The sequence below is a fragment of the Lissotriton helveticus genome, chromosome 3_1 (genome assembly GCF_964261635.1).
Source record: "Lissotriton helveticus chromosome 3_1, aLisHel1.1, whole genome shotgun sequence".
NCBI lineage: Eukaryota > Metazoa > Chordata > Amphibia > Caudata > Salamandridae > Lissotriton > Lissotriton helveticus.
In genome coordinates, this window is record NC_136061.1 from 1,199,788,274 (window position 1) to 1,199,802,660 (window position 14,387).

At 47.1% G+C, this 14,387-nt stretch overlaps 2 long non-coding RNA genes across 2 annotated transcripts in view; both read left to right on the forward strand.

Annotated features, from left to right (window-relative positions):
* The window catches only part of LOC144823369 (uncharacterized), a 73,426-nt gene extending 61,780 nt beyond the window's left edge, over positions 1-11,646 (forward strand). The window contains exon 2 of the long non-coding RNA XR_013608772.1: positions 10,144-11,646. This is a non-coding gene — a long non-coding RNA (uncharacterized LOC144823369). The remainder of the gene's footprint in view (positions 1-10,143) is intronic.
* A 2,138-nt stretch (positions 11,647-13,784) lies between these two features.
* The window catches only part of LOC144823375 (uncharacterized), a 48,660-nt gene continuing 48,057 nt past the window's right edge, over positions 13,785-14,387 (forward strand). Inside the window, exon 1 of the long non-coding RNA XR_013608779.1 lies at positions 13,785-13,892. This is a non-coding gene — a long non-coding RNA (uncharacterized LOC144823375). The remainder of the gene's footprint in view (positions 13,893-14,387) is intronic.

Sequence of the window (14,387 nt, forward strand, 5' to 3'; positions counted from 1 at the left end):
ACTCCCTATGCACTCTGCACTCTTCACTCCCTATGCACTCTGCACTCTCCACTCCCTATGCACTCTCCACTCCCTATGCACTCTCCACTCCCTATGCACTCTCCACTCCCTATGCACTCTCCACTCCCTATGCACTCTGCACTCTCCACTCCCTATGCACTCTGCACTCTCCACTCCCTATGCACTCTGCACTCTCCACTCCCTATGCACTCTCCACTCCCTATACACTCTCCACTCCCTATGCACTCTCCACTCCCTATGCACTCTCCACTCCCTATGCACTCTGCACTCTCCACTCCCTATGCACTCTCCACTCTCCACTCCCTATGCACTCTGCACTCTCCACTCCCTATGCACTCTGCACTCTCCACTCCCTATGCACTCTGCACTCTCCACTCCCTATGCACTCTGCACTCTCCACTCCCTATGCACTCTCCACTCCCTATGCACTCTCCACTCCCTATGCACTCTCCACTCCCTATGCACTCTCCACTCCCTATGCACTCTCCACTCCCTATGCACTCTGCACTCTCCACTCCCTATGCACTCTCCACTCCCTATGCACTCTCCACTCCCTATGCACTCTCCACTCCCTATGCACTCTCCACTCTCCACTCCCTATGCACTCTGCACTCTCCACTCCCTATGCACTCTGCACTCTCCACTCCCTATGCACTCTCCACTCCCTATGCACTCTGCACTATCCACTCCCTATGCACTCTCCACTCCCTATGCACTCTCCACTCCCTATGCACTCTCCACTCCCTATGCACTCTCCACTCCCTATGCACTCTCCACTCCCTAAGCACTCTCCACTCCCTATGCACTCTCCACTCCCTATGCACTTTCCAGTCCCTATGCACTCTGCACTCTCCACTCCCTATGCACTCTCCACTCCCTATGCACTCTCCACTCCCTATGCACTCTCCACTCCCTATGCACTCTCCACTCTCCACTCCCTATGCACTCTGCACTCTCTACTCCCTATGCACTCTGCACTCTCCACTCCCTATGCACTCTGCACTCTCCACTCCCTATGCACTCTCCACTCCCTATGCACTCCCCACTCCCTATGCACTCCCCACTCCCTTTGCACTCCCCACTCCCTATGCACTCTCCACTCCCTATGCACTCTCCACTCCCTATGCACTCCCTATGCACTCTCCACTCCCCATGCACTCTCCACTCCCTATGCACTCTCCACTCCCTATGCACTCTCCACTCCCTATGCACTCCCACTCCCTATGCACTCTCCACTCCCTATGCACTCTGCACTCCCTATGCACTCTTCACTCTCTATGCACTCTTCACTCCCTATGCACTCTTCACTCCCTATGCACTCTTCACTCCCTATGCACTCTTCACTCCCTATGCACTCTTCACTCCCTATGCACTCTGCACTCTTCATTCCCTATGCACTCTGCACTCTTCACTCCCTATGCACTCTGCACTCTCCACTCCCTATGCACTCTCCACTCCCTATGCACTCTCCACTCCCTATGCACTCTCCACTCCCTATGCACTCTCCACTCCCTATGCACTCTCCACTCTCCACTCCCTATGCACTCTCCACTCCCTATGCACTCTCCACTCCCTATGCACTCTCCACTCTCCACTCCCTATGCACTCTGCACTCTCCACTCCCTATTCACTCTGCACTCTCCACTCCCTATGCACTCTCCACTCCCTATGCACTCTGCACTCTCCACTCCCTATGCACTCTCCACTCCCTATGCACTCTCCACTCCCTATGCACTCTCCACTCCCTATGCACTCTCCACTCCCTATGCACTCTGCACTCTCCACTCCCTATGCACTCTCCACTCCCTATGCACTCTCCACTCCCTATGCACTCTCCACTCCCTATGCACTCTCCACTCTCCACTCTCCACTCCCTATGCACTCTCCACTCCCTATGCACTCTCCACTCCCTATGCACTCTCCACTCCCTATGCACTCTCCACTCCCTATGCACTCTCCACTCCCTATGCACTCTGCACTCTCCACTCCCTATGCACTCTCCACTCCCTATGCACTCTCCACTCCCTATGCACTCTCCACTCCCTATGCACTCTCCACTCTCCACTCCCTATGCACTCTGCACTCTCCACTCCCTATGCACTCTGCACTCTCCACTCCCTATGCACTCTCCACTCCCTATGCACTCTGCACTATCCACTCCCTATGCACTCTCCACTCCCTATGCACTCTCCACTCCCTATGCACTCTCCACTCCCTATGCACTCTCCACTCCCTATGCACTCTCCACTCCCTAAGCACTCTCCACTCCCTATGCACTCTCCACTCCCTATGCACTTTCCAGTCCCTATGCACTCTGCACTCTCCACTCCCTATGCACTCTCCACTCCCTATGCACTCTCCACTCCCTATGCACTCTCCACTCCCTATGCACTCTCCACTCTCCACTCCCTATGCACTCTGCACTCTCTACTCCCTATGCACTCTGCACTCTCCACTCCCTATGCACTCTGCACTCTCCACTCCCTATGCACTCTCCACTCCCTATGCACTCCCCACTCCCTATGCACTCCCCACTCCCTTTGCACTCCCCACTCCCTATGCACTCTCCACTCCCTATGCACTCTCCACTCCCTATGCACTCCCTATGCACTCTCCACTCCCCATGCACTCTCCACTCCCTATGCACTCTCCACTCCCTATGCACTCTCCACTCCCTATGCACTCCCACTCCCTATGCACTCTCCACTCCCTATGCACTCTGCACTCCCTATGCACTCTTCACTCTCTATGCACTCTTCACTCCCTATGCACTCTTCACTCCCTATGCACTCTTCACTCCCTATGCACTCTTCACTCCCTATGCACTCTTCACTCCCTATGCACTCTGCACTCTTCACTCCCTATGCACTCTGCACTCTTCACTCCCTATGCACTCTGCACTCTCCACTCCCTATGCACTCTCCACTCCCTATGCACTCTCCACTCCCTATGCACTCTCCACTCCCTATGCACTCTCCACTCCCTATGCACTCTCCACTCTCCACTCCCTATGCACTCTCCACTCCCTATGCACTCTCCACTCCCTATGCACTCTCCACTCTCCACTCCCTATGCACTCTGCACTCTCCACTCCCTATTCACTCTGCACTCTCCACTCCCTATGCACTCTCCACTCCCTATGCACTCTGCACTCTCCACTCCCTATGCACTCTCCACTCCCTATGCACTCTCCACTCCCTATGCACTCTCCACTCCCTATGCACTCTCCACTCCCTATGCACTCTGCACTCTCCACTCCCTATGCACTCTCCACTCCCTATGCACTCTCCACTCCCTATGCACTCTCCACTCCCTATGCACTCTCCACTCTCCACTCTCCACTCCCTATGCACTCTGCACTCTCCACTCCCTATGCACTCTCCACTCCCTATGCACTCTGCACTCTCCACTCCCTATGCACTCTCCACTCCCTATGCACTCCCCACTCACTATGCACTCCCCACTCCCTATGCACTCCCCACTCCCTATGCACTCCCCACTCCCTATGCACTCTCCACTCCCTATGCACTCTCCACTCCCTATGCACTCTCCACTCCCTATGCACTCCCTATGCACTCTCCACTCCCCATGCACTCTCCACTCCCTATGCACTCTCCACTCCCTATGCACTCTCCACTCCCTATGCACTCTTCACTCCCTATGCACTCTTCACTCCCTATGCACTCTTCACTCCCTATGCACTCTTCACTCCCTATGCACTCTTCACTCCCTATGCACTCTGCACTCTTCACTCCCTATGCACTCTGCACTCTCCACTCCTTATGCACTCTCCGCTCCCTATGCACTCTCCACTCCCTATGCACTCTCCACTCCCTATGCACTCTCCACTCCCTATGCACTCTCCACTCCCTATGCACTCTCCACTCTCCACTCCCTATTCACTCTCCACTCCCTATGCACTCTCCACTCCCTATGCACTCTCCACTCTCCACTCCCTATGCACTCTCCACTCCCTATGCACTCTCCACTCCCTATGCACTCTCCACTCCCTATGCACTCTCCACTCCCTATGCACCCTCCACTCTCCACTCCCTATGCACTCTGCACTCTCCACTCCCTATGCACTCTGCACTCTCCACTCCCTATGCACTCTCCACTCACTATGCACTCTGCACTCTCCACTCCCTATGCACTCTCCACTCCCTATGCACTCTCCACTCCCTATGCACTCTGCACTCTCCACTCCCTATGCACTCTCCACTCCCTATGCACTCTCCACTCCCTATGCACTCTCCACTCCCTATGCACTCTGCACTCTCCACTCCCTATGCACTCTCCACTCCCTATGCACTCTCCACTCCCTATGCACTCTCCACTCCCTATGCACTCTCCACTCCCTATGCACTCTCCACTCCCTATGCACTCTGCACTCTCCACTCCCTATGCACTCTGCACTCTCCACTCCCTATGCACTCTGCACTCTCCACTCCCTATGCACTCTGCACTCCCTATGCACTCTTCACTCCCTATGCACTCTTCACTCCCTATGCACTCTTCACTCCCTATGCACTCTTCACTCCCTATGCACTCTTCACTCCCTATGCACTCTCCACTCCCTATGCACTCTGCACTCTCCACTCCCTATGCACTCTGCACTCTCCACTCCCTATGCACTCTGCACTCTCCACTCCCTATGCACTCTGCACTCCCTATGCACTCTTCACTCCCTATGCACTCTTCACTCCCTATGCACTCTTCACTCCCTATGCACTCTTCACTCCCTATGCACTCTTCACTCCCTATGCACTCTGCACTCTCCACTCCCTATGCACTCTGCACTCTCCACTCCCTATGCACTCTCCACTCCCTATGCACTCTCCACTCTCCACTCCCTATGCACTCTCCACTCTGCAGTCCCTATGCACTCTCCACTCCCTATGCACTCTCCACTCCCTATGCACTCTCCACTCTTCACTCCCTATCCACTCTCCACTCCCTATGCACTCTGCACTCTCCACTCCCTATGCACTCTCCACTCCCTATGCACTCTGCACTCTCCACTCCCTATGCACTCTCCACTCTCCACTCCCTATGCACTCTCCACTCTGCAGTCCCTATGCACTCTCCACTCCCTATGCACGCTCCACTCCCTATGCACTCTCCACTCCCTATGCACTCTCCACTCCCTATGCACTCTGCACTCTCCACTCCCTATGCACTCTGCACTCTCCACTCCCTATGCACTCTGCACTCTCCACTCCCTATGCACTCTCCACTCCCTATGCACTCTGCACTCTCCACTCCCTATGCACTCTCCACTCCCTATGCACTCTGCACTCTCCACTGCCTATGCACTCTCCACTCCCTATGCACTCTGCACTCTCCACTCCCTATGCATTCTCCACTCCCTATGCACTCTCCACTCCCTATGCACTCTCCACTCCCTATGCACTCTCCACTCCCTATGCACTCTCCACTCTGCACTCTCCATGCACTCTGCACTCCCTATGCACTCTCTATGCACTCTGCACTCCCTATGCACTCTCCATGCACTCTGCACTCCCTATGCACTCTCTATGCACTCCCTATGCACTCTCCACTCCCTATGCACTCTCCACTCCCTATGCACTCTCCACTCCCTATGCACTCTCCACTCCCTATGCACTCTCCACTCCCTATGCACTCTCCACTCCCTATCCACTCTTCACTCCCTATCCACTCTGCACTCCCTATCCACCCTGCACTCCCTATCCACCCTGCACTCCCTATCCACCCTGCACTCCCTATCCACTCTGCACTCCCTATCCACTCTGCACTCCCTACCCATTTGCTGTTAATCACCTTTGCAGCACGTACTTTATGGCCTCTGATGCTCTTCAGCGCTTTGCAGTGCGGTTAGGATATGAAGCGCTATATAAATTCAACTGTAATGCATTACGAAAAATGCCAAACCATGAAAAAACTCCCTGTTGCAAATCTTATGAGCAGTTTTACAAGTGTCTCACGAGGGGCACGAGATGCTTAGCCCATACGAGTCTATTTAGGCCGTTTGGGTACTGGACACCCGCAGTTTTAAGGACATTATTAAAACGGACTGTTAAGTCGAACTGAAAGAATGAAGTTATGCATGCTGCAACAAAGGGGATCAGCCGAGCAATTTCACATCAGACAAACCACTGCGGAGTCCTCACTACAAATAAAGGGGCAAAAACTACTTTTAGCGCCCATGCACTTGATGAACAGCCAGATCGTGGCCTGTGTCTTCATCATGTATTTTTAACCAACGTACACTTACACTGAATTCACGTGCTCCACCACTAAAAAACAAGCACTCACCTGGGCTTCCTCGCATTGAATGACCAAAACAAACACAGAAGGAAAAAAAACGAAACTCCGCCCACCGCCGCGATGACGACATCGCAGAGGCGGAGAGGGAAAAAATCGCGGGAACGCCCCCGAATCTGGTCCGGCCTTGACGGACAGATCCGGCTCCCAATGGCTAGCCTCCATTTATGGAGCTAGCTAATGGGAGGTGGGGGACGTTCCGATAGCCAATATGGTAAACAAAAGATTTCACCTGCGCGAACTGCTTGCGCAGATCGCCAGGTCGAAACCTAAAAACCCTTAGGTAAAACTATAAACCTATTACATGAACTATGAAGTTACACAATTATCCAATATGGAGGTTAAAAGGTCATATTTCTTTCACAATTTCCATGTTTCTTAAATCGTTCTATCCAAACATGATTTAACCCTTTGTTGTGTCTGACGCATTTCCTTCATTAAGAACTTCTTCAGGGCCTATTTGTTCATTGTTTTGCTTTGTTAACAGGAAAAAAAGTAACATTCATGCAATATTACTGGCACATAATGTTCTCCTTTCAAAAGCAGTTAGTTGCAAACACCAAGTCCAGGATCCTCCCTCCGCTGTGCCTGCAACACAGCTAAGCAAAAAATAATAAGACTTGAAAAAGTGTTTAATGAATGAAACGCGTTGAATACATCAAAGGGTTAAATCATGCTTGGGTATAACCATTTAAGGAATATGAAGAACATTTTCAAATAAAGATGACCTTTTAACCTCCATATTGGATCATTGTGTGACTTGATAGTCCCTGTAATAGATTGATATCTTTCCTCAAGGGTTTTTCTCTTTGTATTATTACTTAAAATGTCTATATGATAAGTGTGGCTCCATGGATTAACACTTCAGAGTCAACAATAAATTCAAATTGGGCCCATATACACATTCAAGTTTCCTGGCTGTCCTGCTGGGGGTCAAGTTTTATATTCACTTTGATCTGGATTAGTCAATTCCTAACTAATCTTCACAGATCAACCTTCGAGTAGTTGATGGTAGTTGATGGTGATATTAACAAATTAAATAATGATAAATTACAATTTGCAATAAAATAATCACAGACTCTAGATAATATTCATTACATTTTATCTAATAACTCTGTCAAAATGAACGCTCATTTGTACCGATTCACAGTGCAAGTTCCATCGGCTTTCATGGTAGAGAAAATTTTGATCTATCAAATACATTCGATTCACAGACACATTCAACAATTCAATGCATAAGAAGTGGATAGATAAAGAGACAAAAGGCATAATAACGCACACATTTGCAAAGCATATGCAAATATAAGACAGAATAATAATTACCAACTGGTGAAACGGGAAACCCAATCCTCTTGCCAAAGGACTGGAGGAGGTCTCCTGATTAAAAATAAGGAGACAAAGACTCTAGGACCAGATCAGGATAGGATAATACTTACTAAAACTTCTCTAGAACCCCGACGCACCAGAGCTCAACCCTCTCGTACTCTCTCTTTCCCTCCTCAATATTCTTCCACAATCTTCAATCTAATCAGGCTGTCTTTCAGGAATGAATCTTCCCAGTCTGTTCTTCTTTGCAGAAGCAGCTCTCGCCCACACCTCACTCAGCATCGACGTCACACCCTTTCAACTTAAGTCACTCTAGTTATACTCTTACTTCTTCATGTCCCACCCTCAAAAGTTGCAAATCTCGGTAAATATAAAATATGATTGGTTGAGACCAGAGGAGTTCACATCATACTATGCTGACACAGCCAATTTATTAAGACTCTTTTGTTTGGTAAACCCTTCCCTTTTAGCTCATCAATGTCTTTCTTTCCCATACACATTTCGTAACTAATGAAATACCATTTTATTCAAGCTCCGTTGACAAATATCACACATTCTCATACTCTGTCCTTGCTCTTTGGCACTTGTTCAAGTTTCCGGGCACTAGGTCACATTCCGTCTCTTTCCGGACATGCGCAATACAGTCTATCTTCCAGCACCATTTTCTTTCATGGTCAAGGTATACCGACCCAAATGTACACTATTAATAAAAGAATCATAAACAGATGTTAATTTTCCCAGTTGCTCATAATCGTATCATGTGGTTGCTCAAGGGGTGGGGATGTTGGGGGGGAGGGGATTTGGGCTTCTTTGGTAGGGGTTGTTCAGAAAAAGAAAAGCGGACTCATGATTTTCCTACTGGACGGCTGCGATTATATACTGCTATAGGATTTTCCATTCCTCATAGTTATCGCCGCCCAGCCTCCGGGATGTGGGCATACATGCTGTGTGATGAGATCCTGGGAGAGGAGTGCGGTACAGCCGCCAAGTTTGGAAATGTAGAATGTGGAACATGTAACTTTTCTACTGTCTGCAATAAAAATATATTTAAAAAAAAAATAAACAGATGTTAATTTCTCGAATATGTGATTATCACTGTTCACCACCCACTCCTACTCTATCCCATGTTAAATTCTCTTTCTTTAAACAAAAGCATTAGCAGCAACATCTTCTTTTAAGTTCAGGCAAGCATATGCTAGGCACGCAGTGCCTCAGGACCTAAGGTTAGTAATTATTGCGCATGCGTGACAGTTTCCCTCTCAAACGAGTTAATCACATGGTTATTTACGTAGGTTCTGGTTTGCGCACACGCGCAGAAGCATTTTTGGTTTAAAGCGGGATTTGATCGCGCTGCAAATTATTCTTTGTTATTTAAGCAAGCAAACAGCTCTCTTCCCCATATGTGAATGTCATGTGCATGATAATTTTCACTTCTTGTCTACATCTAGAGATTAGTACTTATTAATGAGGAATTGATTCAGAGCAAGTTCAGTTTTCGTGAATCCTTGCTCCATCATTAGTGCCTTACCACAAGATGGTGAATTATTTGTTGAAGTAAGGAATATATGAGGGATCCCTTGCCATGTAATTTTTATTTCACATAGAAACAAAAGCGCAGTTTAGTTAAGTTCAACTGACTCTCATTTGCAAAATGTGTGTGGCCTTCCTGTGCTTACATTGCATGCATTAGTACATTAAACACAGACCTATTGGCTTTGCCAGTGTATGTTGATTATTACCAGCCCTGCCAATGCCTGTTCCTCGATAGCACAGACTGTGAGAGTAAGAGCCAATTTTGAGTACTCTATCCAACTAGCTTTTAAATTCCTGTGATGAGGATAAAAACCACCGCCTCACATCTTCATGCATAGCTTTCTCATTCATCCTAAAACAGATGACATCTCCACCCTTCCTCCCAAGCCTTACCAGTCACTAAACTGAACATTTTACTTCCTTTTCAACGGATCCACTTCTGTAGGAGGGTTTGTGGACATTTCTGGATGTGTTCACTTACAATAAGTTGTTTTGTAGGTTTGACAATCTTCACAAAAAAATGCAGATAATTTTCTACCCTGAAACAGATTGCAAATGTACTCCTGTTAAAGGACAGAATAAATGTGTGTTTAAGATGCCAATAAGAAAAGAAACTCTCAAAATGAATGGGTGTGTAGGGAAAAGACTTCTCTACAGGGAATATTACTCCCCGCACCCCATGAAGAAGCAAACAAAGCAAAAACAGTCATCGGGCAAATGTACATTTGTGTTCCATTTTCATACGTATTATAATGAGCCCAGTTACAATTTTGCATATGGAAAAATATACACACCTAACTGTGGTTGAGAAGAATTGTATTTGTACTCATTTAAAAATCCTCAATTTGCTCCAAATATACAAGTAACTTTACAGGGGCAGATATCTGACTTTTTTCTAATTCCAATTTTTCAGTCACTCATGGTTTTTTGTCATTTGTGCACATTTCTGATGGAAAGTTCCCTCTGGAGTTTGCAGATTGTCCTAACAGTTTATCTCTTTATGATCATCTTTCACAGTGAGCACAATGAGTTACTTACCGAATGCAGTGGAAGACTACTGGGCAGAGGAAAACTCAGACGGCTACGTGGATGTCACCCTGCAAAGTGCTGTGGTGCCCTCTGACGGGAAGCTCTACGTGATGTTCCATGGGACCTCCGTGGAGGCTGCTGAATCAATCATCAGAGATGGATTCAAAAGATCAAGTGATGGCACATTGGGGAAGGGGGTGTATGTAAGCAGACAGTTTGAGAAAGCAAAGAGTTATCCCTCGAGCTTGAGGGGGCAGAATGTGGTCTTGAGAGTAAGGGTCAATGTCGGAAAAGTTACAAGAATAGACAGGAAGGGGCATCCCCTTCAAAAAACCTGGCATAGCCAGTACGATACTGCATGGATACCTCCAATGGCTGGCGTGGGTCTTGGATATTTGGAAGAAGATTGTGTTTCTAATCCGAACAGAATCAAAGTTATTGATGTAGATTATGCATCTTCTGAGGAAATCCTAAGGAGGCTGAAGGGATTGATACCATACAGAAATAGAAGGATGCGATAATATTGCAGATTTTGTTTTTTGGATACCGAAGTTTAAAAACCCATTACATCCAATTAGCTGGCAGTGAATTATTTCTTGCATCTAAAATGCAAATTATGTCTTTTGTTGATAAATAGCATTAACATATTCATGTTTAATATTCTGAGTAGGTGTAGACTGGCATTTATGCCGACCAACAGAATGGGAAGAATTTGGTTAAACATTCTGCACTGAAATTTCTGCAACTACCATGGATTCTGCTTCCCCATTTTGTTTTGTAAGGCATCTGCACTATTTGCAGTATAAACTGGATTTTAGACTTTAATATTTTACATTTTTGCCCAATTCTTCTAGTTTTTGAAAACTCCAATTTTGGAAAACTCCCAAATTTTATAAAAGGCATGACAAATACATTTCCCTTCTGTCGAAACTTTCCATTTTTGCAAATACCTCTATGTCCACACAAAGTTAAGAATCTGGTTATTGCCATCTGATATTCCTTCTGAGCCGTCTGACAGGAGTATCATAAAATGCCTTTGGTTTAGGATCTGTGAACTTTTTAAGTTTACATACATTTCGCATGATGGGAAAGATATTAAGTGAGGTCATTTATGACTTCCCTTGTGTTTTTTGCTAAACAGAAATATATTTCCAAATGTTTAACACATTAGCAGAACACATAAACTAAGGCATTGGAAAGACCTACCCTGAAGAAGGCCAGCAAACATATATTTATCAACGATCCATTAGTTCCTTGTCTTGTCCGTCCCTGAGTTTCTATCCTCAATGACTGATTTAGCGTACTGCACTGAACTTTCTTCAAGGACCAAAAATGTATCTGTTGTTCTAGAGAAGATTGTATCTGCAGCAAAATTATTCATGTATACATTGAAAAGATTATCTCACAATAAAAGTCGATTAAAAGTACAAATTCAGGGGGGCGTGGCTTGGCGCCCGGCGAGGTCGGAAGCGCAGATGTGAGCGCTCCCGGTCGCTTGGGGTTTTCGCCACTTTTGACATCTTACCTGCACTTGCAAGACGGCTTCCCCATGACTGGAAACTGAAGCGGACGGAGAGCTGCCGTTTGGGAACCCTTTCGAGCGCCGGAATGCCCGTTTTTGGTGTTTTTGCGGCGGACGCGGCTGAGTAAAAGTCGCGCCCGCCATTTTTTTTTTTTTCCTTCCTCTCAGCGCGGACTGCGGCGCCCACGCTTCTGAACATTGCGACTCTGCCACGGAGCCCTGCACAAGGATATATCTTCCAAATGAGGTATTTCCTGCACTTCCTCACTACAAACGTATGCCATATGCTGCCTATTAACGAACTTTACTGCGTTTAACTCGCTTCTGTGTTGCATGGGCGGCCATTTTGAGTGCATGGACTTCTATCTCCTCAAATATTCTGCAGGTGCATTCAGACAACGTTCATTTTATGCCCATATGCGCTGCTTTGTCTCCTGCCCGTACTTCTAACAGTATTTACTATTTGAGGCAACTTTGAGCAAGGTTTTTCTTCGCTTTCCTTCAATTGCTCCCCTTGCACTCATGATGTTTTCTCCTTGACGGACTTCCTTTGTTCCACAAAGTGCCATCTCTTTATATCTCATCACCAGGGTGGCTCTCAGCTCTCGGCATCATTCTCTTAACCCTTCAATTAAAGAATTGGTCGCTGCTTCACCTACTCTCCTCACCTCAGGGCATACCTGCATCCTACGCAGTTTTTCATTTTGAAGCCTTTAAGCGTCTTCTTCATTGCCTCTGGTCTTGTACTGGATAATATTGCTCTTCATCCTTATGGAAAAAAAGGCACTCTCTCGTACCCCCAAGCCTCCACGACGTGGCTTCATTAAAAACTCTAAAGTCTTCTCAGCGTTGGCGCACCTCGAGGCCTCCCAGGAGTTTCTCACTCAAGTGTCGCAGTCCAACACGGAGCGGCCCATCCAACCTCCAGGGAAGGTCACGTCAAAACGCCTCAAACAGGATCCTCCATCGCCAACGGGGTCCACATCGGCTGTTTCCATGGAGCTGTTATTGGAAGAAATTCGAGCCCTCAGACCCTTCATGGAGGAAACTAATTCTAAATTGCAGGTTCTAACTGACAATTGGTCTCAGATGGATGCCAGAGTAACCACAGTAGAACATTCCTTAACCGCTTTACAAGAGTCATCCTCCACAGTAACACACATGCAATCTCAAGTTTCGTCTCTTCAAAAGCAGGTTGAGGAGTTGGAGAATCGTAATAGGCGCAACAATCTCCGCCTTTACGGCCTGGCGGAAAATTCTGAGGGGAATGACCCCATCGCCTTCTTCAAATCGTTTCTACCCAAACTTCTCCATTTACCTGAGGACACCACGCTTAACATCCAGCGTGCACACCGGTTGGGTCGCCTTCCTTCTACTTCCTCTCCTTCTTCACGACCAAGGGGTGTCATCATGTACTTCTTAGAATATACTGACCTCCTCAAAGTTATTTCAGCAGCTCGTGCCTCATCTCGCTTACAATGGTCTGGTTCCAATCTTTTCTTTGCGCAGGATTACGCAAAAGCTACAGCCACTCGCCGCAAGGCCTTTTTGGACATGCGACCAGAACTTCGTGCCATTGGAGCCAGATACGGTCTTTTCCATCCCTGCCTCTTCAGAGTAACCTACAACAACAAAACTACGACATATGAAGATCCTATTCGCCTACGGAGCTTTTTGAATGCAACTCAAGCCTCCGGCATGGACTTCTCCAGCTCCTCGTCAGCCTTTCCGCCATGATTCCGGCGTGATGAAGCATTGAAGTTTCATTCATTCTGCATGCTTGTCGTGCCTTGTTGAATGTATTCTTGTTTGTCTCTGCCACGTTTTTCGGCAGCTTTTGTTCTAATGTTCTCTTGCTCTTCCTCTCACATTGCTTTCCTTTATCCTTGTTCGTTAGTTAATACAGTTCATCGCCGTATACTTACGTACCTTTTTGTCACTCTTTATTGTTGTATTCTCCCCTTCTCTCCTTTGTCTCATTCATTATTGTTTTTTCTCCTTTTTCCTTGCAGGTTTTATGATATATATGGCGTCATTCCCCCGACCTGTTGGTTCGTTTGCACTGGACGCTTGCCTCCTCTGCATGGTGCTCCCCCCTCATTCATCTTCTCGCGTACCCCTCCCCTGGCGTTCAACCCTCCCATCTTTACCCTCCGTAAGTATGTTTTCCCTATCTTCCCTGTTCCTCGCCTCCCTCCTTGTATCTTTTTCACTTCTATGTTCTCCGATTTTTTATGTTTCACAGGTGTCTATCTCTCTTGGTTTTCGAATACTCTTCTCTTACTGCCCTCCGCCTATCATTCTAACTACTTCTTGGACTACCTTATCCTTGTCACTACACAACTCGCTTCTACATTCCTTTCCTTCACTCTTTTTATTTCTTACTCATCCTTTCATTCTTTATTATACTGTGCTGATTTTCACCGACTCCCTTATTCTTCTTGGCTTTTTATGCTTTTCTTACTCATCTGGGTCCCTTCCGACTTTTCTTACCTTCTTCTGCTTTTCTTCTTTTTCTTCCCTCTTTCTTGATATGAAATGTCTCTTAAAATAGTCACCTGGAATGTTAAGGGTATCAACTCGCCTATCAAACGACAACGAATTTTGTCTCATCTTTCGCGTTTAAATGTGGACATTGCTTTTTTGCAAG